We start from the raw sequence: 27,786 nt of genomic DNA on the forward strand, positions 1-27,786 counted from the left end.
ACCCATCTGCTTCCTGCCTGGACCAAGAAATGTTTTTACTGTATTTTGTAAGCCGCCTTGGGTCCCTTCCTGGGAGAAAGGCAGCATATACTATATAATTTTATATAACTAATTTATATATGTTATACTAGGCTTTCCATCCATAGATAGATAGATGGAGAGCCTCCACACGTGCGCTCCTTTTTTAGATATTCTGGGAGAAAGGTGGCATAGAAAATAAATAGTGTGTGTGGGGGGGGGTCCCTTCCTGGGAGAAAGGCGACATCGAAAATAAAGTGTGTGTATGTATGTATATATACTTTCTTTTCTATGCCGCCTTTCTCCTAGAAGGGACCGCTCTGGACCCCACAACAAACTCCAGCAGAATTCCATAGCCTTGGGCCAGAAGGAGTTAAAGCGGTGCCAAACCGGGTTATTTCTCCAGTATGGATGCAGCCTATCATTCATGAGAAGCAGCAGCCCCAGAAGTTCCAGCGGAGGGAAGAAGCCGAAGCCCCGGTGGGAAGCGTCCCCCTTTTGGGGCGAGGCGAGGGCAAGGCCCTCCATCTGAGGAGGAGGGAGGGAGGCCCGGGGGCTGGCCTGGGGCGGGGGAAGGGGGCCGAGGGCCAGGAGGGTCTCCCGGGAGGGACTCAGGCGAAGAGGGAGGGAGGGAGCCAGCTCTCTATAAAGCCCCGAAGGCAAAGAGGCGGGAGCCAGCCCTCGGACAAGGCAGGCTCCCGGGGGCTGGAGCTGCGAGAGGAGCCTCTGCAGCCATCCGCCAGGCAGTGCCTCTTCTTCCCGGCCGAGAGAGAAGGACTTCGGGGGCTTCAGCACTTCTGTAAGTTCTCCCCGCCTTCCCTGCGTCGCTTGGAAACACCCGCCGCACTGGAGAATTAATCCGGTTTCATAGCGCTTTCAATCCGAGGGCTCCATGCTCTGGAATTCTGGGAATGGTAGTTGGTTGGGGGCTACCATTCCCAGAATTCCAGAGCATGGAGCCCTCGGATTTAAAGCGCTATCAAACCAGATTAGTTCTCCAGTGTGGCACAGAGCCAGAGCTTTCCTAGGCTTCTGAGCCTCCTTCCCCAAAGAGGGCTTCCCCACCTTTGGTCCTCCAAGATGGTCTGGGCTTCAGGGTTCCGAACTGGCCGGGGCCTTCTGGGAATTGAAGTCCAAAACTCCTGGAGTCTCCAAAGTTTGGAGATCTCACTGCAAACATGTCCTACCTTTTCTCCTCCCTCAGCCTGAGGTGGCTCTCTAGGGGCCGGTCAAGTTGGCCGTAGTGTCTCAGTTTGAGTGTTGGACCAAGGACTCTGGAGGCCAGGGTTTGGATCCTCTCTCCGCCCTGGAAAGAGCACCTTGGGCAAGTGCTTGGTGGGTTTTGGGGGGCTGTGCAGCCATGTTCTAGGAGAGTTTCTTCCTGACCTTTTGCCAGCTTCTGTGGCTGACATCTACAGAGAGTGATGGCACAGAAGAGAGTTGGCAATGGGATCCCACTTGGGCGAGTTGCACACTCTTTCCTCGATTTTAGCCTCCTTCCCTCAGATGCCTGGCGCAAAGTGTCAAGGAACAGGCATCCGCACCTCAGGTATGTACTAGCTTGATAGGTACTAGCTTCTCTTCTCCCTGAACATGAGGTGAATCTATGGGGGGTGGGTAAAGCTGGCAGCAGCTAGCATGGTGTTGTGGTTTGAGTGTTAGGCTAGGATTCTGGAGACCAGGGTTCAAATCCCAGCACGGCCACGGAAACCCACTGGAGCAAGTCACACACTCTCAGCCTCAGAGGATGGCAGTGGCAATCGCACACTGAAGAAATGTGCCAAGAACACTCCGCAAATAGGGTCGCCTTAGGGTTGCCATAAGTTGGAAACGGCTTGAAGGCACACAACAACAACAACAACACTATAGTTGGCAGTAGTGAGTTATTCTTTTGGATCATTATGTGGTGGTTACAGTGATGCAACAGACTCAAATGACTACGCCTTTACAATTTATTATGATTACTTCCATTATTCTTACTGCCTGCCCCTCCCTCCCCCATCCTCACTCCAAACAGTTGCTTCCTCTCCTGCATAAACCTTTGAGAAATATTATAGGGCTGTGGCGATGGAGAACTGCAAAAATATTTCTCTATAACCAAACTTGGCTTTCTTCCCTTTGGGACACTTACAGCTTGCATGCCTGTGGTTTTCACGCATGTGTGAATGGGTCTTTGAAGCCTTGGTCTTTTCAGCTCTCAATCTAACCTTTATATAGTCTAAACTATATTTCCTTCTTTCCCTTTTTATATGGGACTCCCTCCATTGAAGGTAGTGAGATCTAAACTATGAATATCTTTAAAAGTTCTTCAATGCCTCTAAGATCATGTATAGAGTTTGGAGCTTGCCGCCTTGCACAAAACCTCCCAGGATGCCCCAGCCAGCATGGCCATTGAGGGATTCTGGGAATTGTAGACCAAAAATGTCACTTCCCCCCAGTTCCAATCATGTACTAAAATATTCTTTCTGATCTGTGAATTGTGTATCACTTGCATCCCCCTCAGATACTTGTAGTTTGTTTCATTAATTTGCTTCTCTGAAAGAGAGAGGGAAGCATATCTGTGTGGGCTTCCAAACTTTTATAATGGAGTTTGATGCTCTGTTTGTGCCATGCTGGAAGTGGCATGCCCTTCATTGCTACAGCAGAGATCTAACAACCAGACCCCCCCCCCCCAAAAAAAAAGACAGTTCCATTACCCCCAAGGCCAGCTCCTTGAAACTGTGCCACCAGTTTATCTGCATGTGAAAGATAGAGCGCTGTTGTGCTCATGGCCACATCATGTGAACCCTCTCATATTTCTCATCAACAGGTCCAAGGCACCACTTAATGGCGTAAGTGACAGACCTATTGCCCAGGGCAATGTTTCCAGCTTATTACAGCTGCAGGCCAAATTCGCAGCTCTAAATTTGACTTGAAAATTGACAGTAAAGGATGAACAACTGGTATGATATGTCCTGTTTTCACAATGCTCAAAATAACTTTCCTGTCAGGATTATGCGTAGTCCCAGCTGTTTCTCAGTTTGAGAGGTCCCCTCTTCTTAGAGTAACAACCTCTATATGTGTCAGAGGAAGTAGACTTTAGTCTATGAAAGCTCATGTTGCCAACTTTTTTCTTTCAGTTAGTCTCAATAGTGCTCTACATACAGAATCTACAGACTAACAGAGCTATATCTTTGAATCAAAGATACTAGTTTCAGAGGATTTAAGGGCTAATGTGGTTTAATGGTTAGAGTGTTGGATTAGGATTTGGAGGATCCAGGTTCAAGTTCCTCCTTAGTCTTGTGACCCACAGGATGACCTTGAATTAGTGACTTTTTCTCTCAGTCTGCTCAAGGTCTTCCTTACAGGGTTGTTGGTAGCGCAGAGCAGAATAAAGTGAAAAAGAAGAAGAAAAATAAATGAATTCTATATTAGTATACAATCAAACCCTGTGATCCTGTATGTGATAAAACTGTTAATTTCAGTTGAAATCAATGGAATATATGTAACTAGCCAAACGGTGTACAAGCTTGCAGGTTCTTCCCAACCTAGTTTTTTGACTTTAGACTCCTCAGTACTTTCTCCTGAGGGTTATAAACAACTTCTATAGATGATTATGGGATGTATAGTTAAAATAGACCTGCTTTCTAATTCATTCTTTATCTGAAAAGTTACTTGTAAGCTTGCAGTTCCATCCACAGCATGGAAATATTGCTGTTTTGGACTACAGCTCCCATAATACTCCCAATTAGCATTCCCTAAAATAGAAAAAATTGATGTCTTCCTCTGAAACCTATAGTTTATCTTACTTGCTTGAGTCATCTGAATACATTTGTTTCACAGTACATGTTGCAGGGTGAAGGCTGGTGAGTAAATAGTCATACTGTGCAGTTTAGGACTGATGTTCAGGGTCTTCCTTGAGCAAGGGTAGGCAACCTGCGGCCCGCGGGCCGGATGCGGCCCAGCGAGGCCTTGGGACCGGCCCCAGCCCGGTCCTGCCGCCGATTGCCGCCGGGGCCTTTGGCCTCTCGTGCGCAGGGGCAATTGTCTATAGAAGCCTCAGAAACATGCATTTATATTAACATTTTTTAAAAAATCAGCAAATTTTTTTGCGTGTCCTCCACTTTTTTTAAAAAAAGTGTCCACCATTTGAACTTTTTGTCCTACTTTTGTCCCGGTTTATTTATTTATTTAAATTTTTAAAAGTTATTTAATTATTTATTTTTTAGCTTCGGCCCCCCAGTTGTCTGAGGGACAGCAACCCGGCCCCCGGCTCAAAAAGGTTGCCTACCCTGTCCTTGAGTCTGGTGAATGTATAATAGAGTCATAGAATCCCATAAATCAGCAGATGTGTTTATAATGCATAGCATTTGAAAGTAAATATATGAAATCTCAAAGTGCATTTAGAAAAAGCTAGTGTGTGAGCCAGAGTTGTGACGTGGTTTGACTTTTGGACAAACAATACAGGAAAGCAGTGTTCAAATCCCTGCTTAGTCATAGAAACCCACTGACAGGGCAAGTCACACACTCTCAGCCTCAGAGGAAGGAAATGGCAATCTTCCCCTGAATAAATCTTGCCAAGAAAACCATATCATAGGGTCACCATAAGTAACAATTGACTTGAAGGCATATGACAAGGGTCTAATTTTCATCTTGTTGCATGGCTGCCACTTGCCACACCTCATCATTTTGCACCAATAATATCTGAACTCAAAAATTACTGTTTTAATACTTCGAAGAGCATAGCCAATAGGAAATTTAGTCTAAAAAAGTAACTTTTTAAAGCTCTGGGCTGTGGCACCAAAGGCTAATACATCTGTTATAAAACAAGCCCTTCATGGACTACGCCTTTGTAACACTCTTTCACATACAGCCCAATCCACCAGATGATGTAAGCATACTTTTTGCTAAGTGTAACGCAGCTGGAATAAATACTGTTGGATTTGTGATATGTACAAATAAACACGCATAAACTATCAAACAGTAGTTCTTAATGCATCTGCACTTCATCTCAATTTCATATTATTACACCAGCACAGTTGGCAGCAGGTCTAGTCCCATGACCTTTCATATATAATTTTGAGGCTTCACAATAAGCCAGTGTGGGGTTTTTTGTCTTTTGTTTTTTTAAAGCAGGGGGGAAATGAGGCAACAGCTGAAAAACAAATGCAGAGATCATGGTGAAATTCTAAAATGTTCTTTACCAAATACATGATTGCTTCCAGAGTTTGTAAGGTGGGATCTCAGCTGGTTGACATCCCAAGGATCTAAATGTTGGAGGCATGGAAAACTAGAAGACAGCAAGCATAGAGACACCTATGCTTACAGAAACAGTAAAGCTTTCCTCCCAAATCCTCAAACTGTTTCCCAGGAGCTGAAATGTTTCTGGCAGAAAGAGACAACATGTAGATACTGTCCCTCAACCTGAGTGGGTTGGGGAAATTCTACTATCTGAGTGAGAAGGGAGTACATCCAAAACAGAATGCACTCCCCAATTCACTTCTCCCTTTCTTTGGAAGCAGAGGAAGGCCAATGTATCCCAATACTGTTTAAGTAACCATTGGGTGGAGGCTGAGGTAGACAAATTGGGCTCAGATATATTAGCACAATGTCCCTGAGATGCATCTACACTAGAAATAATGCAGTTTGACACCATTTTAAAGTGTTGTGGCTATGTAATTTGTAGTTTTAGGAGTTTTTTTAGTCTTTAGCCATCTCTGCCAAGTGCGTCATGAAACTACCAGTCCCAGGATTTTGAAGCATAGGGCCATGGCAGTTAAAGTGGTGTCTTTCGTTCTACAGTGTAGATGCACCCAAAGTTGGGAAAGTTATTTTTAGAGTACAACTCCCAGAATCCCCTAGCCAGCAGTAATGCTACTGGAGGATCCTGGTAGTAGCAGTCTTGAAAAGTAACTTTCCTTAGCTCTAACTAAGCCATCATGCCCAAACCTGCTTTGAGGATAACTCTCTGTAGCATATTATCTTTTAACCCTGTTGCCACCTCTCTCTCTCCCACTTCAAACTGCCACAGACAGCAACAGTACTGCTTCATTCCCCTTCTCTCTTGCAGTGGTTACTTCAGGGACAAACAGAAGCGTAAACCTCCGCTACATCTCCATAGTCACACTATACAGAACACTTCTGACCCAGTCTGCAAACATTCAGAACAAATAAATCCAAGAGCTAGATGTATCTAATTGCACAGGCACATCATTGTAGACTCTGAAGTTTATAATAGTATGCAGTCTTACTAAAAGTAAGGCATGTTAAACTCAGTGGAACATCTACAGGATTGCATTATATGAATGTTAAGACAGAATGTGATTCCCTGCTTTGGACTAGTTTTATTCTAAAACTAACAATTTAAAATTGCTCTGTCTCAGATTGATAAGACAATAGCAATATTAGTAGTTCTCATTATGCAAAAGGAGTATTACCTGCTAGACCACATGCAGAATTTCCCGATTCAGGTAACAAGAACGATATTTTCACTATGAGTCTATCAAGTTAACAATCTTCAGATTGCCTCAGAGAAAATATCCCATGAAAAGACAGGCTAAGATGGTAGGTAAATTAGATGGGCCTACTTGACTGTGTAACTCACTCCCATGGGAGGTTGTGATGGCTTTAACACTAGAGTTTTAAACATCCAGTGTTTTGGCTTTTAAAACTGTTCTTGTTTCATTTTTAAAAAAAAACCTGGGTTGTTGTTATTATTATTACATTAAAAAGTATGTTGTTTGCTTTTTTGGATTTTTCATAGTGGAACATTGCTTTCAGAGCGCTGGAGGGTAGAAAAGCCATGTATAATAATAATAATAATAATAATAATAATAATTTATTTTATTTATATACCGCTATTCCAAAGATCATAGCAGTGAACAGCAAGTAAGCTAATTTGCAAGTAAGCTAATTAGCCCCCCAACAGTCTGGGTACTCATTTTAGCGACCTCAGAAGGATGCAAGCCTGAGTCAAGCTGGACCTTTGCCCTGTCTTGAACTCGCAACCTTGTGGTCTTGAGTAAATGCCTGCAGTACAGGCATTTAACCACTGCGCCACCAGGGCTCCTTTTAATACCACCTTTTAATAAAGAAATCATAGTAAAGGCTTTGGTGCATCATAATTATGGATATGTCTTTGTGACTTTGGGACCAGTGTGGAAACTTCCCTCACTTAGACATTTATTTCATATTTTGGGTTTGTATGAATCATTTTATTCGGTGTTCTCCTTGCAAGTTTTAATAATCAGAACTTGTATGGGATAATTGCTCTTAAGCAGGCCAATAAAATCTTTTTATGATTATCTTGGAATGACTTCTCACAAGAGCAAGTGAGTGTTATATTAGCACATCTTCAAAAAGTCTGAGCAATATTCTTTTACATCCCACAATCCAAAATCCATTGTGTATCTCCTGAGCTACTTGACTAACAGGGAGAGTAGAGCCTCTTTTCAGAACATTGTGAATTTGAATAAATAGCATGTCTGTTCTTTCCATGTAAAGAAATCTGAATGTCTGAAGCTGAGGTGATGCTTGATATTGCACACTGGTGTAAAAGTCAAGCAATAAACAATGTGACTTGTCTTGGAAGAGTGCCCTACATTCTATACTTGCCATTGCCAAAAATAAACATTAAAAACCCACTCTGTTGGTTTTGTGGAGATGATGACAGTCCCAAAGAAAACATAACACTGAAAAAGTTACAAACATGCTTGCTATGTTGTCTGGTTAAAAGGTCACTACTTTTTCTATGATTTTCACATAAATCACATGTAGTGAAGACTAAGAAGAATCCTGCATTATGAAGCTTCAGCAAATACTGTATACTTGATAAGTATACCACGGTGACTTTGATGTCAAGTGTGATAATGGCAAGAGTGTTGAGCACGCAAGTTTCAATCCACTTTTGGAGCTACAGAACTGGGCAGCATTATCTAAAACATGGTAATCATACAGCCCTCAAGATATTGCTGGACTACAAATCCCAGTGGTGGGGAATGCTGGAAGTCACAGTTCAGCAACATTAGAGGAGACATAATCTCTGCTCATGTTCTAGTCAGTCATGTTCAGTTCCAACCTCCTTTAAAGCTCCAAATCTTGGAGGAAAACTCAGTGTTGTTTCACAACTTTATGGCAAAAATGATCTATGGACATTAATCTGGAGAATCAGACGTTCAGTACATCCCGCCACTGACTTTTCCTGCTTCAGAGCATGCAGCTGTAGGCACAGTTACCTGAAGATGTTCCATGTGCTTCTGGTAAGATGGGCCCAAAATGTATGTCTCCATCCTGTCCCCTAGGAAGGACAAAACAGGAGGAGGTGTATGGGGTTGCTGCTTGGACTATTCCATACTCCTTTAAAAGTGTTCCTCACTAGTGTGTTTTCCTTGTAGCATTAGACTGGATAAGTGGGGGTACTGGATTCCATTTCCTGAAAATAAATAGAGAATAAAGCCCAACTGTGTATGGAACTCACTATTGCATGCACTTTCCACACGTTTTCTCTCACCACAATGAATGGTAGCAAATGTTCCTGAACATCCGGAAAGACCAACAGGGACACACTTTCCCTGTCCAGTTCTTGGTGCTGGTCATCTACCAAGGCTGTTTCTCTCCCATAACCAAGCTTGAACATCAACTGGAATGGGTTGGTGTGATCTACTTAGTCCAAGAAAGCCAAGAAAGGAAGTGTATGAGGCTGTCATGACTCACTCCAAGAACTTACTTAAGAAGGGAAGATAGAGTTTGTCCTACAGTTATCTAGGGCAGTAGAGTCCAATGAAGGTTTCTTCAGCATATGTCGTACAGTTGCTTCTTATTGATGGTTGGAACATAACTCTTTCAGATAAGTGTTTACAACCTCCCATGTTTTAAGTCTTTGGTCATGCTGACTGTAGAATTATATGAGTTGTATTTCAAAAAGTAGAATCATAGAATCGTAGAGTTGGAAGAGACCTTTTCTGAAAACTGATTACAGCATAGCATTTCCATGCAAAACCAAGTTGGTGGGACTGCTGGGTATACCCAACTGTGCATTTTCTCTCCTGCAACCTTTTCCACAAGAAGGAAGGACACAACTCCTAAAGGCCAGGACAACTCTTCAGCTTAGTTGCAGTTCTCACTCTTTCATAAGGGATGAGCTGAATGCAGAAATGAGCTGAAAGAAATAAAAGGATTCCAAATTAAATCAAGGTCTTTTATCGCTTATACAGTATTAAGGCTGTTAGCATTATTTCTGGTATGAATGCTGACAGGGTGCAGGATGTGTTCAAAAGTACACTAGTCTGTCAATTTAATTAAGTAACTAGTTCATTATACTTTCTAGAAGAAAGTTTGTATCATGTCTTCAATATTATCACTCTCTTATAGTGGGTGACATAAATTCAAAACAAATAGTTAAAGCAAGACAGAAAACATTATAAATAAAGCCCAGTATTGCAGCAAAAGAGGAAAAGAAATTTTGGACCCCAGTGGCATTTCACAGCATTTGAAAGTGTCATTACAATGTTAACATATCATTGAACGATTTTGAAAACTGGTTTTACAAATTTTATGTAGTCAAGATTTGATGATTTCCTACATGCTATATACAGGGGGAAATCACATGATACATGTGTTTGTTAGCCATGACTCCATGCTAAGCTTCAAGAGAAGTTTATTCTTCCCAGCATCTCCCAGGTTTACAAATCAAAGGTCAAACAGGATTACTGTTTTGCTTAGTTCTATGGAAACACAAAGTAGAAGGAAATTAATCTCCATTCCAGGGCTGCTTTAGGTAGCTGTGAAAATCATTCTGGTGTCAAGGGCAAAGTAAATGTTAATTTTATGGACAGATTCTTCACATGACATTTTGTGGCTTTATTTTCAACATAGTCAGTAGCTGCATCAGGTACAAGTTCAAAAAACTCAGAGTACTGGCAGATTGAGGTGGGGATTTGAATCCGAGGTGGAACTTGAATCAGGGACAGAACATGAGGATTTTAAACTGCACACAGTTATTAAATTGAAATTATAGTTGTAAAACAGAGCCTTTGGTTATACTTATCACACAATGTCACCTCTGACCTGTAGCGTTTGTGTCTGCAATGTGTGGCATCCCTTTTCATTGATGGGGGAAATCTGTCTATAAACTACCAATTGTACAGCAGCCCCATTAATATTCGTGCGTGGAATGTCACTGCCATGGCAGTTGGAATATTGGTAGTCTCATGGTGTCACAGTCTCCTCTTCTCCCTCTGCCCTCTGTCTGTCTTGCTATTCCCAAGTAGCTTGATTTAATTTATTTTTTCCTATTTTTTTCTTTTTTAACTTAAACTGCATTAGCAGGACTCGGGAAGTGTGTTAAAAAGTGAGAATAAACATAAAAATTGAAAAATTGAAAGGCATGCTGGGTAAGTCATAGGGCAGGCAGGCAGGGTTAAGGAGGAGTCCAGAAGAGAAACAGCCCCAGTCGCATGTTTTACAAGATGTGCAATAATGGCTGCTGACAAATTGGTGTTTCCATTTTCTTTATCAAGTGAGAACAGGGCTCATATGATAAGGACCCAAGATTTCCTGATGCCTGAGGCAACGTGCAAGATGGTGTCTCCCCATTCTACTCAAAATTTCATTTTTAATAATTGACAAGACTAGTAGTGGAATTTTGTTTCAACATTTAAAAAAAAAGGACAGCCTTCTCCAGTAAACCTGAGGGTAGTAGGAGATAGCTTAGCTAATAGTTGGTCCAGTGATGACTTGGAACTTATGCCACTGAACCATAACATTCTTCCTAAACTTGGAAATATTACTACCTTGAACCATAACTCCCAGAAACACCTGGTTGCTTTATGCCTGATGTCAGCTAGCATTTGGCATTCAGAGAGGGCTTCTTGTATTTTTCCATTTAACTAGACTGTTGCTTTTCTTTCTTTCTAATCTTCAGATTCCTTCTATGACCATAACAAGGGAGTCATTAGCAAGCCTCCATGCTGATTCTCCAGCTCTTAATCTTTTACCTTTTTGCTTCAGGCAATATCTAACATCCTTACTTTTATCATCTCCATTTTCTTTTCATTTTCTCTTTTTAAAAAATATTATATTTTAAAAAGATTCTCTCTTCCTCATCGCTGTGGCTGTCTAATGTAATGATGTTAAAGACAATATTGCCATGAAATTGAACTGCACCTAACCAGCTCCTGTTTGTTCAGGATTGTGGGGGGTTTGTAATATTTTTTATTTTATTTTAGCTTAGTTTTTGGTTTTTGAAAAAAAAGAAGGGGAAGTGAACAGGGCTTCAAGAATAAGGGAAGTCCTGTTCTGTTTTCCAAAACATACTGTTTTGTATTTTCAGAATTTATAGTTGATAATTTTATTTCCAGTTTTAATTCTTTCAGCACAATTTGTCTTTTTAATAACAAAAAAAATCACACAGATTACATAATTTGACCCTGCTGATGATGCATGATTGATAGTACATTCCAGTGGGAAGAGCGACAATTTTTAACTAAATTGTTGAGAATGTAGTGTTGAGTGCTCCTTGACTTTATAAACATGCCTGCTATATCTCAGAAAGAGAGAGAGGGAAGGAGCTGGCATCCTTCTAGGGGTGCAGTGTGTGAATATTGTTTCTATGAATAATTGTTTACAGTTCAAGTTAAGTCTCACAAAATTTACTGGCTCGTAATTCTCAAGTAAGTGTACGTGTACAGCAGCTGTGAAGATCACTCCTGCGTGACTTTCAGGGGGAAAAAACTTAATTCAGTGTTCTGAGTCTAATTCATAGTCCCAACCAGACCATACCTATTAAATCAATGACATTTATATAAGTGTTGACTTATCATTCAGCAGTCAGTCCAGCAGATTTACTCTAGCTGAAGCTAGCAATCGAAATTTGGTCACCGAAACTTAATCATAGGTAAGTATTTATGATGTATTTATTCATCTAACTGTTTAATTTATAACCTGCCTTTTTCCCAACAGAAGACTCAAGGCAGTTTACAGCAAATCAAAGCAAAGCACAGCTAAAATCTTATTCATATAAAAGTGAAAAAGCAGTTAAATGAACAATTCTCATAAAAGCATGACGTTAAAACAGTTTAATAAACAGTAAAAGAGATAAAAGCACAGCATACCCAGGACCTTTCCACCACAATGACCTAAGAGCCAAAGGTCTACCTAAGTAAAAAGGTATTCCTTGACACTGAAAAGAGCGGAGAGCAGGGTCACCTGAACCTCCCATATGATGGAAGTCCACAGCCTTGGAGTAGCTACCAAGAAGGCTTTCACCTTTGTCCTCATCAAACATGCTTGTGATGTTAGTGGACTGAGATAACAGGAGTGGTAATGTGTAGTCCATGGGCAGCCAGTGACCCTGTGGAGACTCTCATGTCCCTCAAACTCCCATGCCTGCCACATGCACTTAAAAAATTATGGGAGTTGCAATACAAAAATGTAACATTCCCAACGTTTCCATAGGATTGGCTCCAGTTTTCAGAAATGACTTTCTTCTGCCTCTTATAGACACTGCTCTATTATCATCCAAACATAAAAAATGGATGAGGGTACTTTAGCCTTGTTTGCAGAAGTTGTTTTTGTCCAGTTTGAGGTGATGTCCCCTTCTCTTCTCTTCTCTTCTCTTCTCTTCTCTTCTCTTCTCTCTGTGTTGTATGCCTTCAAGTCATTTTCAACTTATGGCGACCCTGGCCAAACCTATCATGTTTTTTGTTTTTGTTGTTGTTGTTCAGAGGAGGTTTGCCATTGCCTTTCCCTTAGGTTCTGAGTGTTGACTTTCCCAAGGTCGCCCAGTTGGTTTCATGGCCTAGCTGGGAATCAAATCCTGGTCTCTTATATACCACAGTCTAATGAATTGGCAGTGTAACCCTCTGTGTAACATTTCTGGGTAGCAGGGCTATTATGAGGAAGAGAGGGTTTAGAAGGTTTTTTTCCAACCCAGTTGCACATGCCTTAAAATAGTTCCAACACTTCTGATTTGTTTTAGGTGGAGAATACCCACAGAATTATGAGTGTTTGCTATTTTTTATGATTGTTTCATGTTTATCAGTTTTTTTAAATGTGGCTATGCAGTCTTTATAAATGAAGTTAACAGTTCTTTGAAAAGTGTGTTAGTGCAATGTCTGTATTTGTTTTTCAGAACACTGGGGTTACAGTAAAATATTAAGTGCCCCACACATTAAATCTCACAATCACCTTTATATCTGCCCTTTACTGAAACATATAGTTCACAGTTAAATGCCAGTACCAGTCTGTACTGGTACTTAATAGGAAGGGGTCATGCTGTGCTTTTATCAGAGAAACAGGGAGAAGGTTTTCTGGATTGTCTTATCAGCATTATCCTTTCACAGTGGTTCTGTCAGGGTGGGACTTTGGGGCAGAAGGCCAGATGTCCTCTTAGCAAAATGAACAGGGAGCCCCAAACTGAGCATGACTTGTTTACCACATTTTAAAATAGAATAAGCAATGTGTGTTATCAACAAAACCAGGGGCAAGATTAAACCATCAAATGCACAGTGTGACTTTTTTCACACTGCACACTAACACAGAAGCAAGATATACTAAAAGGTGGGTTTAAAACAACAGCCCAGCTTTTATAAAACCTGAATGCACACTTCAACATTTTCTGCCACTATGTTGATATGTTTGACATTTAATGGAGTGTATTATGTCCTGTTTGTGGTGAATTCACCCATAAAGCCTGATACAAAGGTATTTTTCCAGATGCATGCCGTGCTTGAATTTCTGTATGAAATGTTTTGTGAATTGTATCTAGCTATGGCTTTGTCCGAGATAGTAGATTCCATATCTGCATATTTTATTGAAAGGGCATCTACATTTTGCCAGCTGTAAGTTCCCAAATTTTGAGACTTTGGGGGAATCCTCTGGAACAATACAGAATAAGCTCCATGGGCCAGCAGTAGGTGGTGAATTCAGCAAATATTGGATGTTCTTCTTTGTTAGAGGTGAAATGAAAAGTCAGTTTTATTCAACCGCTTCAAATTATTTTTAAAAATGTTACATATGGCACTGCACATGGACAGTGTTCAGGCATGGGAAATTAATTGCACATTGTTCTCTGTCCACAACACAGCTCCGACACCCTTCTTTCTCTCCCTTTGGACTAAGACAAAGATAGTGAACATGTGCACCTCTAGATATTTTTGGACCACAAATCCCAGTATCGCTATCTAGTGCAGCCAGTGCTGAGATGTGATGCAAGTTGCAGTCTGGAATAACACATGTTTGCTATTCTTGGCTGAAGAAAAAATCATGTTCTAGGCTTTCATTCAGAGTCCAGCAAGGAAGCTGTATATACCTGGTTCAATAAATGTTCCCACCAGCTGCATGAAACTCAAATGAATAATCAAGGGTCAGCATACAATATGGTATGCTTTACAGAGGACAATTCTCTTCTATGAAGGCATCATCTTTTTTAAAAGCTATTTGATCCAAATCACTCTTACAATTGCCTGTCATAAGCACCTGAACAACAGATTGAACAAACATATAGGTTACCTGGTCAGCCTTTCCCACTAAGGTGAGACGTGTTTCTATTTAAATTATATTATGCATTTCTAAATATCAGCCTATACAATGGTCCCTCCACATTCACTGGGGTTAGAGGTGAAGAACCCCCATGAATGTGGAAAAACTGCCAAAAAAAAAACAAAACCACTAGTCTTTTTACCTTTTACCTCTAGGAATCTCCAGGTCCTCCAGTGCAACTCTGGTCAACATCTGCCAGAAGTTGATCATAGAAATGTTGGAGGACCTACAGATGTATAGACAAGTGTTTTCTCTAGGAACTTATATAGGTTCTGCATTACACCTCTATGGTCAACTTCTAGTAGAGGTGTGCAGGAGGACCTAGAGACTCCTAGAGAGTACATATTAATCAAAACCACAAATAATCAAATCCGCAAAAGTCAGAACTGCAAATGTGGAGGGCCCAAGGTCAATTTAGAGTTATCTTAATAGTAGAAACAATTTAAAAACAATGAATGAACTTTCCTATTTAAATTTTAATTTAAATCAGTGTAAAAGCATGATGAGGCTGAAAATACATCATTCTCCTTAAAAGACCCTTCCACAGCAACTTGTTAATAGCGAAAACTTATCTAAATAAAAAGATCTTTGCCTGCTAAGCAGAAAGGAGGCCACACTGGCCTCTTATGGGAGGGAGTTCCATACCCTGGGAAAAGCCACCAAGAAGCCCTTTCATGTGTCCTCATCCTCAACAAAAATGCCTGTGATCGGGATGAGACTGAAAGAAAACCATCCCTGAGGATCTCAAAACTCAGACAAACTCATAGGGACACACATTCATCTTTGGCCCATGCTTAACACACCAGAAGTAGCATTGACAAATGTTCTTGACATTTATGTGGATTTTCTTTATGCCTTTGGAGGACTGCATTTTGGAAAAGAAGTATGAGACCACAGTTTCATATAGTTTTATAACAGAGTGACTCAATTTTGTTTGGTAGAATTAAATAGATGATTCATTTTGATGTAGATAAAATCAGACAATAAGTCTTTATGTTTGAACTTCTTTCTATCACTGGTTTTTATGTAGGAGACTCCAATGTGGAAGGATTGTTACATTTGTTGCCAATAATATGACATGAAGTGGATTACGGTGATATATCTTAATTATCTAATTGCAAAATAACCAACAAAAAGTATGTTTTTAAACATCATTTGGGGAGTTAAATAGTATTTCAAGACACTAGCAAGAGATATGAAAAAAATGCAAGAATGATAAGAACCAGTTAATTTCTTCACAGAAGTGAAATAGCAGAGAAAACATTCTCTTCCCTGAGAAGTTTTGAAGTGTTTGTAAATATACTGTACTGTCAGACCAACCTAGCAACTGCACAGATATTATACAGTTATTTTATTCTTCTTTAAAATCCACTAATCAAATTATTAAATAATGAGCATCAGCTGAAAAGTTTTGTGTTCACTTTGGTCATCTGTGCTTCTTAACTCTATTGTGATCATCTAGATCAGTAGTTCCCAAACTCTGGTCCTCCAGGTATTTTGTATTTCAATTCCCAGAAGTCTCAGCTATCTTGGCCAATGGTCTGGAATTCTGAGAACTGAAATCCAAACATCTGGTATTATTATTATTTAAGCCGGGGTACAGACCACCAGAAAGAGGCGCCAGGGAGGCACCTCTCTTTGCTGCGTAGGAGCGCCGCAGCATACAAATTGCACGGCGCTGCTGCACAGCAGAAAAGGAGCTCCAAAAAGCGCCAGAGACAGCATGGTTACATCACAGCTGCGCAGCGCTGTTTGGAGGCGGCACAGCTGCGACGTCATCATTACTCACGCCATCTGTATGGCGCTGCGTAACAGCGGCGCATGCATGATGTGCTAGGGTTGCGGTGCATGTGCACGTCATGGACACGCCGCAAAGGGCCCATCTGTACAGGGACCCAGTTTATTTCTATAGCGCTGTAAATGTACATAGTGCTGTACAGACAAATGATCAAATCAATAAAAATAAAAATAAAACCTGCCAATGGCGTACAATCTACAAAATATGTATAAAACAATAGGCAATAATATAAAATAGACTTGGTTAAAATAAGCAGGCAACAATTAAAAACATCAACATCAACTATCCAGTAAAAAATCACATAGATAATAACACAATGCCTGGGAACGTGTCCCTGAACAAGATAGTCTTCAACTCAGATTTAAAAGTGGTCAAAGAAGTGACCTGGTAGACCAGAATTTGACAATAACTAATCTAGATTGTATGAAAACCATTTTCATTAGACAGTGCCTTCATCTTTAACCATAGTATGATTCAAAATAACCTCACATGGAGTATATGGGACTTTAGTCCAAGCTTAATAGTCTTAATGTGTTTTATGATTCATTACAAGATACAACAGTTTTCTTCGTCACTGGTTTATCTGCAGCTAACAAATGTTGAGAATGATAACTTTCACAACATGGCAGATGGAAGAAAAATAGATTTTATAACAGTTGTCTATTAAAATTACACATTCTGCTTGTTTATAGGGGTAGACATTTCTATGGCACTAGATTGATCTGTAGTAGAATTTCTCGCTAGAATCCAACAAACATCTAGGAGAAAAGCCAAAGAATGTGCATGCCTCACCCTGTAAAGTACATTTCAGATTTTAAGACAGAAGCATAGGAAATTGCACAGTATACAGTGCGCCCGCGCCATACGCAGCCTTGAGCATACACGCTCAAGCCGCGGGGCGGAAGGGGCGGCGCGTCCCATTCAATTGAATGGGCGCGCGCACCCATTGCGCCCCACGCGCGCCTGCGCCGCCGTGCACAAGCCCCATTGTTTCCAATGGGGCTTGAGCATAGGCGGAATTCGCCTTACGCGGCGGGATCCGGAACGGATCCCCCGCGTAAGGCGAGGATGCACTGTATCTCATTTCTAATTACACTCAGAGCAGGAGCTTTCTTTAAGCTGAATTGGCATTACTGGAGTGGGGTTGGGTGGATTTCACTCCATGCCCCTCATATATTGAAAAAACATTGTGATGGGTCATATGATGCATAACATGACAAAGTGGGATGGCTATGATCCCTACCAGTAGTGTGAAGCAGGGGCATCACTAGGGGGGGTGCAGGCCACACCAAGTGACACCCTAAGAGGGGAGGTGACATCACTGCTTCCCAAATATCTGTCTCCTGGCAGAAACAAGTTCTGGTGTTCACCTGTGTCGCTTTAAAATGTCAAAGAGATGGTGTGAGTGGGACAGGGCTTGGAGTAGAAAGGAGAGGAGCCAAGTTTTTTAAAAATTAAATTTTGAATTTTAAAATTTTGGTTTTTTAATATTATTTTTAAATTGTCTATAAAAACATCACATCTTATCAAATTTTCACTTTAACCACACGAAACTATGTACATGTAAATACACTTAGTTTGTGTATGATAGTTTAATTTAAAGCAATTTTAATGTTGCTGGTTGTTTATATCACAACTACCACCATTACATTCAGTAATATATGGGAATTATGACTTATGAATAAAATTAGTACAAAAACATTGCTAAGGATTCTATAGGGTGTTGTAAGGGAGGAGGCCAATGGGAGAGATGACACCGTGAGTTACAGCACTAGGTGACACTAATCCTAGTGACGAAACTTGTGTGGAGATTTCTTTTTATCACTCTCTCAGAGAGTGAGAGAGCGCCCATACAAAGAGAACTTCCCCTTTCATAGAGAAGCTCTATGTATGCACATCAGAGTTTTGGAGGGGCATTTAGGTAGTCAGTGAATACTGGCTGCTGGGACCTTGTCCAAATCAGAACCAGAGTATGTTACTGCAGTGTGACTTCACAAAGCTCTCATGCTTTATTCTAGTATTTGAGGAAAACTGATGGTGTCTGTATTTTTTGTGCTTTCAGATTGTACAACTTAATTGAGTTTCAGCATTATAATTTTTTTTCAATTTCATTTTAACATGCTAAATTAACTACAGTTTTAATTGTACCTGTTATTTAAACTTATAACCCACCTTTTGTCCCAGTTTGAAGAGCAAGGAAAGATATACATTAATTAAATAAATATATTTATATAAAATGTCAAACAAATTTCTATAATGACATTTTTTTACATTATTATAGCATTTACTTTGCATATTGATAAGGTTTGGCATGAAAGCAAGCTAAGACTACCATGGCATAGAATTAAAGCACAGCAGGCATGGTAGCAATCGCATAACTGAAAGAAGTGGTCAAGGATGAGTTGGGAAGGGATTTCTCATTTTACCATCTGCTTGAGCATTTGGGCGAAGTAGGTCTATCTATGAATCTACTAATATATAGTAGCAATAATTTCCTATGGCAAAATAAAATAAATAAACAATGTTGTGCAAGTTAGAGGTCTCACAAGGCTTAATCAACATTCCTGTATATACATTCCCACAAGAAAAAGAATTCACTTTCTCTCTATCAGTGACATTAACATCAGCTCAGCGACTTAAATTTAGTCCCTTTTATGGAATGGAAAGAAAACAAATTTGCATCTCGCCTATCTATTTTTATATAAGCTGAAAGACAATTAATGCTGGAACCATTACAACATGCTAAGGGTTTTACAGTCTGGATGAGCCCTGAGAGCATCTGATGCTGTTAGTTAATAGCCCCAGCCCACTGGCATAAAAGAAGGAAGGGTTGAATGATATATGCATAGCATAAATTTAAATCTGTATTCATTTAAGGAAACCTGGGATAAAAGAGAATCTTAGAATAAATTAGTGAAGCTGTTAAAAAAATTTCATTCCCTCTATATATCATTTTTAAAAGGTGCTCATCTCCTGACTGCATGCTATTCTATACTGTATGTGGTTTACATGTATCCTTTTATGGGATTATTTATTTTTAATAAAATTTTAATTTTAAACTTTACTCCAAGGGAGACAAAATATTCTCATTCTCTCCCAATTCCTATTTAATACTTACAACAACCCTTTGAGGATGAAAAGTAATAACAAGACCACAGTCACATAGTAAGCTTCATAGAAGAATGGAGATTTGAACCTGAGCTTCCCTAATCTTAGTCCATGATTCTAACCAATAGAATACACTGGCTCACCAGTGTTATATCATGTATTCAATGTATGTGATATAGTAACTGGGGGTGGTAGAAAGGGGAGATGTAACTCTTTCTCTCCCTTCCATGGTTGTGATAAAAAGCTGTTACTTGTACAGTACTTGAAGGAAAGCATCCACTGTTGGCAGTGGGAATTTCTAGGGAAATATAGGTCCAACAGCTGTGGAGGAATAATTATTGTTATGTCTGTAGGAGGCTAAAAAGACTTAAAGCATCACCACCAACCATAACTGAAGGGAAAAGGTAGATAGCAGCAGATCATCCTCTTTCTGCATATGGTATTGTAGAGGTTCTGCATGTCTAGCACTCTAAACTCTCAGAAGCCAAAGGACTACAATAGAGTGATCTGAAGAGCATCTAGTTCAGAAATGAGCAGGAGCATCCATCAGCATTCCATGAAGAATTGCAAAGTGACAGTGATCCAACTTGAGAAAGATAAAGGGGAAAAATAGAATTGACCTCTAAGGCCAAATAGCACCTTCAGGGGATGATTTAAAACAGGAAGTATCTGTGGGGGAGAATTCTGCTTCCCTCCCTTTTCTCCTTGTAATTTTTTTAAAATGGTTGTAGAACATATTGTAAAGTCTAAAAAGCGAAGTGAAAGCTTCAATAACAGAACTTGGGGAAAATAAATCACCAGGAACAGATAATATTTCAGTCAAACTGCAATAATCCACATTGATAAAATCAACCCTAGTGCTAACCAACATATGTCAACAAATATGGAAAACAAAACAGTAGCCATGAGACTGGAAACATTCAATATATACATCCCAAGTCACAAAAAAGAGACACAAAAGACTGCAGCAACTATAGGGCCATAGCATTAATTTCCCATGCAAGCAAAATTATGCTCAAATTCTGCAACACAGACTACAACCATACATGGAGAAAGATATTCTAGAAGTATAAGCACGGTTCAGAAAAGGAAGAAGTACTAAGGGCAACACTGCAAACATACAATAGCTCATAGAATGCACCAAAGAATTAAAAAAAAAGAGATCAGCATGTGTTTTATCAGCATTCCAATCTATTTATAGACTATAGCAAAGCTTTTGACTTCATAGGTCATTAAAAGTTATGGAACATCCTTAAAGACACGGGATTTCCACTATATCTGATATTCCTGATGAAAAATCTATACTTAGGACAGGAGGGTACTGTTAGAATAATGAGAGATTGAATGGTTCCCAATTGGCAAAGGAGTCATGCAAGACTGCATCCTTTCACCCTGTCTGTTCAACTTGTATGCAAAAGATATCATATGAAGAGCAGGCTTAGAACAAGGAGGAGTGAAGATGGGAGGAAGGAATTTAAATAATCTGAGATATGTAAATGACACCCTACTACTAGTAGAAAATATCACAGATCTGGAACAACTACTAAGCCAAATCAAAGAAGAAAGTGTAAAGGCAAGCTTATTGTTGAACATAAAGAAAACAAAAATAATAACCACACAGAACTTACACAAATTTGAACTGGACAATGAGGAAATAGAAATAGTAAAAGCATTCCCATACCTTGGGTCAAATGTTGATCAGAATGGGGACTGCAGTCAAGAAATCACAAGAAGATTAAGAATGGGGAGGGCAGCTATGAGAGAACTAGAGAAGATCCTGAAGAGTAAAGTTATACAATTGATCATGAAAAAATTAGAATCATACAAACTATTGCAGGCTTACTGCTCAACATAAAGAAAACAAAGGGCCAGTACACCCCAGCGACGAAACGCCGCCCTGTTTGCTCCACTGTATTGCCACAGCAACCAAACTGCAGGGCAATGCTGCGCGGCAAAAAAGAAACCGCCTAGAGCAGCTTCTTTTTTGTGGCATCGCAAGCAGGAAGGGGTGCTGCCATGACGCCACTTCCTGCTAGCAACGTCTGGCCACTGTACGGTGGTGGCGGCATCATGGCAGCCGCCGTATGGACGTACTAGGGTTCGGGAGCATGGGGTTGCTGTGCACTCCCGAACCCTAGTATTGGCGGCACCATGCCGCTTTTGGCCAGTGTGTACCGGGCCTAAAATAATGACCATGGCGGGATACAGACTGCCACTGCCTCCTTTTCCACCAGCGGGAAGCTGCAGTGGTTTCCCGCCAGTGGAAAAAGAACCCACAAAAAGCAGGTTCTTTTTCCGCCACGCTTGCAACGTCCGAGTGCGCAAATGGTGCACTCGTGATGTCACAAGTGCACCACGACATGCAAATGCTAAGCATCCATTGCTTCAAAATGGTGGCACTCGTGTATACAGGGTGCCACCATTTTGACATACGGAGTACGTACTAGGGTTAGGGAGCGTCTGCATGGTGCGCACTCCCTAACCCTAGTACCGCCACCGCCATGCCACACAGATACAACCCTAGGTCCTAGACAATGAGGAAATAGAAATAGTAAAAGCATTCCTATCCATTGGTTCAAACATTGATAAGAATGGGGTCTGAAGTCAAGAAATAAGGCTAAGAATGGGGAGGACAGCTATAAAAGAATTAGAAAAGATCCTAAAATATAAAGACATACAGAGCATGAAAGTTAGAATCATACAAGCCATTGTTTTCCCTGTTACCATATACAGTTGTGAGAGCTGGATAGTGAGAAAACTGGATAGGAGGAAAATCAATTCATTTGAGATGGCACTGGAGAAGAGTGCTGAGGATACCATGGATGCCCCAAAAGACAAACAAATGGGGCCAAGAATAGATCGAGCCTGAAATCTCCCTGAAAACCACAATCATAAAGTTGAGATTGCCATTTTGATCACACCATGAGAAGGAATGGCTCATTAGAAAAGACAATAACGATAGGAAAGGTGGAGAGATGTAAAAAGAGAGGAGGACCCCATGCTAGATTAAGAACCTCACAGGCATAGATTTACAGGACCTAAGCAGAGTTGTGGAAAATAGGGAGTCTTGAAGATATCTCAACACAAAGATACAAAGTCTTAAAGATAACACAAAGTCTTAAAGATAACCTACTCAAAGATAGTTAACAACAACAAAAGAACATGTTCATACATATCACCCTGCTCACCTTCAAGGGCCATACAACACATTACTTTAAAGATATAGCTAGTTTATTTTGAAGGAAGTTACTTAAAAGTAAAAACTGCTCTTGATTGATATTTCACCTCTTTCTCACTGTTGTGTTCCTACACCTGTACTTTACATTGCTCCAAAATAATCAATTCAAAGAAATGATCATTTTAAAAAACAACAACAACTATATATTGTAGACATCAGATGCCCAATCCAGATTGGCATTGCACTGTGTGATATGGTATGGTCTCAGTCCAGTTTGGGTACTCCTGCACTTACTTTTGTGTAAAAGAATATGTACCAGTAGATCACATCTTTAAAATAACACCTAATTTGTATCTGAGATGGTACAAAACCTATCTACAGTATGAAATGTGCTTCCTTGAATATTTGAACCAACATGTGGGCTAAGTATCTAAATTCAAAGTGAAATTAGGATACCCCTTTACATCAGTTGGATTTAATTTTCTGTATATCTGTTTAGAATCATATTCTAAAATTCCTTTGTCCTTCTACATAGTAAACTAAGACATTTCAGAATTTTGGGGTGGGGCACTGCTATTATACATGAACATAATTCGATACAAAGTTACATGTCAGGAATCCAAAAAACTGACAGTAATACACTGAAGAGCAATGGGAAATTTCCATTCATTGCATTACATATTTGCTGCATTGCTCAACACTAAGAAGAACATAAGGGGGGAGGATTGGAGTAGATAGTACATGATTCCCCCCACTCCTTCCCCCCTTACTGGTGACTTAATTTCTGCAGTTGAAATTACAACACTGGTAGATTTCTATTCAGCAGTGTTGGAAACTTGGCAAATTGGTGTTCTTAATGATACACAGAGGCATAATGAAATTGTTATTGTTGATTGTAATTGTAACAAGATGTTGATTTCCCCCAAACCAAACCATTTCTGTATAAAGGGGGAGCACATTTCTTGGACTTTCTTATGCTAAAAGCCACTGGGGGAAAAAGCACTCTGTCAAGCCATGGAACAGGGTAGGAAGGAGGGAAGGAAGGTGAAAGGATCTGTAATTATGGCTTTTTCTTCTCTGAATCACTAAGCTGCTAGCAGTTTTCTCCTGACTATTGTTCCTAGCTACACCCATTTCTAGGGGCACTTTGTCATCAAGTGCATTAACTCCCCATAAATTGCCCTGTGCTGAGTCCTGAGCCCTGTGCTCAGCTCCCTGACTACACTGTTGAATGTGATTGAAAGTCAATGAGTCCGAAGAAGGACAAATGCCTGCATTGACACCACTTAGGAATTCCACTGAAATCCCTGCAAGAGAGATCCAAGCTCTTCTCTTCTCTCATTCACATTCTGATACAAAAACTGATGCTCTTCTGCAGGAGTTTTCTAATTATCTAGGATGCAAAGGTGGTCAGATTGCAAGCCAGAGGTTGTTGGAGTGCCACTCCCAGTATTCATCAGTGGCTATATTGGCCAGGGCTGTTGAGAGTTACAGTTCAATAACCTCTGGAGACCTACACTCCTGGTCTAGAGCAACTGCAACTGCTCCCATCCCATACTTGCTTTGCCTAGCACAGATGTTAACAATAAGCGACTACCTCATTAATGAAATAGTTGCCTTTCCTGGCAGAAAGAAAACAGAGAAAGAATAAAGACTTTCCTACACCAGACAAAAGAAGAGTACTAGTTCATCGTGTTCCAGCAAATTTTTTATTCAAAACTAACAGTATACATATGGGAAATAAAACAACCAGGTCAGGTAAATCTTGTATAAATAAAGAAAAACATGTTGAAACTTCTAGAGACCACTGGCAAGTTGTTTCCAAAATGCATCCAGGGATTACTTTTTCTTTCACCACCTTACACTTTGCTTATGATTTGCATTTTAAAGTCTGAACTTATGGATCTATGTGGGGGGGGGGGGTTTAACTAGTGGGAGATTATGGGTGAGACAGGCTTATCTGTTCTTCCCTTTTCTCTCTGTTTTGTTGTACCCATGCTCAGTAAGGGAGGCAGTTACTTGTTTACCTAACTTGTTATTGGCAGTCATACAGAGCCACAGTAGGATTAACTAGAATAGCAACTCGTTCTTTCCCAGCAAAAGCTTTCTTGCATTGTTTACTCTAGATATGCTCCTTCAACCTAGCACTGAATGTCTGTGTTCCTCTACTCTGCCTTCATTATCCTTCCATTGATGAAACCATTTACTAAAAAAAAAACTTTCAACTAGACAGAGAACAAGGAGGGAAGGAGTTGGGCAGGCATTAAAGGTCTCTGTAAAAAGGAGCTTCTTTGTGAGAGGTTTAGTTAACAGAGGTATGCCTGTATAAAGGATTTTCCACAGCAAAACCCATCACATATTCCCAGTGTTTCTGGTTGACAGGACTATAACCAGAGCTTCAAATGATAACTGTTGATTTACTACGATGCCTATTTCTTGGTATCAAAAGCTGATCTTGTGGCATCTTAAAGAGTAAAAAGTTTAATATAACATAATTTTTTGTGGACTCCAGTCCACTTCAACTGATTCATGAAGTGTTACCTCATTTGGCACATAATGTGATGGGGCAAGGTATATGGATAGTTGTAATCAGTGGGACCAGGCACAATTGGAATGCAGACAGTACAAAGAGAGCCAATTACCTCAACAAGAATAACAAATATTGTGGCACCGTAAAGGCTTGCATATTTAATCTGGCATAAATTTTAGACTACAGCCCATTTTTGTCATATGCATATATCTGATAAAGTGGGCTGCAGTTCATGAAAGCTTATGTTAATTATGTTATGTTTTAAAAAATGATTAGCTTTTAAGTTATTATAAGCTTTGTTTTGGTTTGGTTTTGCTACAACAGGTAAGTGTAGATTATACTCCTGGAAGAAGTTTACCTGGATAGTGGCCATTAATAAAAGAGTACTTTGATAGTAAGACAGGCATATTGAAAGTGATGTACTGTAATAAAAAGCCTTAATCCTTATTCAAGCCACAGGAGATGTAGTTGTTTCTTAATGAATTCTTGTTCAGCTGTTTCATTGTCATTGCTATCATTCAGAGGTGGCTACCTTGAGGTCAGAGTGCTACAAGACAGAACTGTTCCCCCACTGGGTTCTGAATATTGTATCTGATGACACATCGATGCCCATTTATCTTTTTGATGGATACTGCCCAGCCTGTCTTATGTCAAATGCAGTAGGCATTGCTGGCCCATGATGCCATATATTACACTGGAAGATGAGCAAATGTGTGAATCCTGAGGTATGGATAACCATATGAGATCCTGTAATAGTGTTTCTGAAAGCCAGTGTAGTGTAGTGGTTTGAATGTTGGACTACAGTTCTGAAGATCAGGGTTTGATTCCCCACTCAGCCACCGAAACTCACTGGATTACCTTTAGGTCCCATTAGGTGAATTTGATTGTATCTCTCAACCCCTCATTTTGCATTATTTCAAATGTTGGATTGCAAAAAAGCATCTTTTTTGTTTTGCAAATTGATGTTAAATTTCCTGGATTTTGAAAATCTCCCAGTGAACACATCACCAGAAGGAGGGGGTTCCAGCCTGCAAGTAATACCCCTCCATACCATCTGAACTGAGAATAAAAAACAGCAAAATGCAAGTCTATGACTAATATCTTCTTCTTTTTTTCTCCTGTATGGTTTTTAACACCTTGCCTGATGAAGAAGCCAGTGGAACTTTGAAAGCTTGCAACATGTAATTGTGCATTTTGGTTGGTGTATTTTTGATTTGCCATATGCTCAGCACGGCTTATCTCTCCTCATGGTATTGAAACAAAGTCCTCTCCTTGGGGTTGTTTCTTTGCCCTTCTATGTGATTAGATCTTGGCATGCAAATAGTTACCTTTTCTATCTCCACAGCAGTGGCACAAGTGGCACAGCCCAGTGATTAAGCTCTTGTGTTATTCAGATTGTTTTCAATTAGAAGCCTCTTCCAGCCAAAACAACAGCATTTTCTTAAAACAAACCAGTCTCAAGCTTTTAATCCATTTTTACTTACAAGGTATTTACAGAAACATAAATATTCCAATGTTAGGAGTCTACTTTATAATTTTACATTGCTGTGTTATTTTATTTTTCCTTTTACTCACAAATTTATTAAACTTTCTGATATCAGTCTGAAGTCTTAAACCTTCTTAGCAGTAATCCTCAAGATCTCATCCAAAAATATGAAAAGCAGAAGATTCACCTAGGCATTGATGACAAACACTGAATCGAAGATTTCTTTTTATCCCATAAATCCTATTATTGTTACTCAGATAGTTAGAGGAAGAAAGTACAGTCCCTGACTTAATGTCCATAAATGTTTGTGTGTAGCAAGATGAGCTGATGAAATATGTTGTGCAGTTTCCATCAACCCCCCCCCCCCCCACACACACACATTTTGGTCATAGTTGACTGCCACAGTCCCCATAAGCTTGGTGAGGATTTTGGATGCTTGTGGGCAATCTTCTTGTTCCTCATTGGTGTGTGTGTGTGTGTGTGTGTGTGAGGGTTAAATCACCAGTCAGAACTCACCTCCAGACCGGTGATAGCACTGCTCCCTCCCTCTCTCTCATGGAGACCCATAAAAGAAGTGTAAGCCATTTCCATATCTGGATGTCTCCTGACTGTTATTTGTAGAAGAGTAAACCCACTGAATTAATAGAAGTTGCCAATTTGTTGATTCAACAGTTGATTCAGTGGATCTTTGCTAAACTAGACTAACCGATAGAATTCAGATCATGCCTGGGTCTGCCATAGGGTCTGGTTCCTGGATCTAGATTTCTGTTGCAAGTCTGTTAGTAGAAAAGGACAGCCAGGGTTCTGCAACAGGAAATGTACATGTATCATATAACTACATTTCCCAGTGCTATTGTGTCAAGGGTTTGTATATAAAAATGTTGCTTGAGTTATTGTGTGAGTATGAGGTAAGTAGCTGGGATAAGGGGGAAAATTTACTGTTAAAATGGATGCTGATTAGTTGGATGCTTGAGATTTGCATGAGTCAGTTGGTGAATACCAGTTACAGTTTGAGTTTAGCCTGGGATGTGAAGAAGAGTGCAGCTGAAAATGTGTTTTGAGAGGGCCTTGAATGAGACTAGGGTTGGAGTGGGAGAAAGGAATTTGAATTGTGTGGTTAGTAAGGTATGATTTAGTTCAAAAGGAGAAAG

At 40.1% G+C, this 27,786-nt stretch overlaps 1 protein-coding gene across 1 annotated transcript in view; it reads left to right on the top strand.

Annotated features, from left to right (window-relative positions):
- The first annotated feature begins 666 nt into the window (after window positions 1–666).
- AGTR1 (angiotensin II receptor type 1) overlaps window positions 667–27,786 on the top strand; it is a 54,125-nt gene continuing 27,005 nt past the window's right edge. Inside the window, exon 1 of the mRNA XM_042460814.1 lies at window positions 667–817. The gene's annotated coding sequence lies outside the window, so the exon portion shown is untranslated. The remainder of the gene's footprint in view (window positions 818–27,786) is intronic.

Source organism: Sceloporus undulatus, chromosome 3, assembly GCF_019175285.1.
Source record: "Sceloporus undulatus isolate JIND9_A2432 ecotype Alabama chromosome 3, SceUnd_v1.1, whole genome shotgun sequence".
Classification (NCBI taxonomy): domain Eukaryota; kingdom Metazoa; phylum Chordata; class Lepidosauria; order Squamata; family Phrynosomatidae; genus Sceloporus; species Sceloporus undulatus.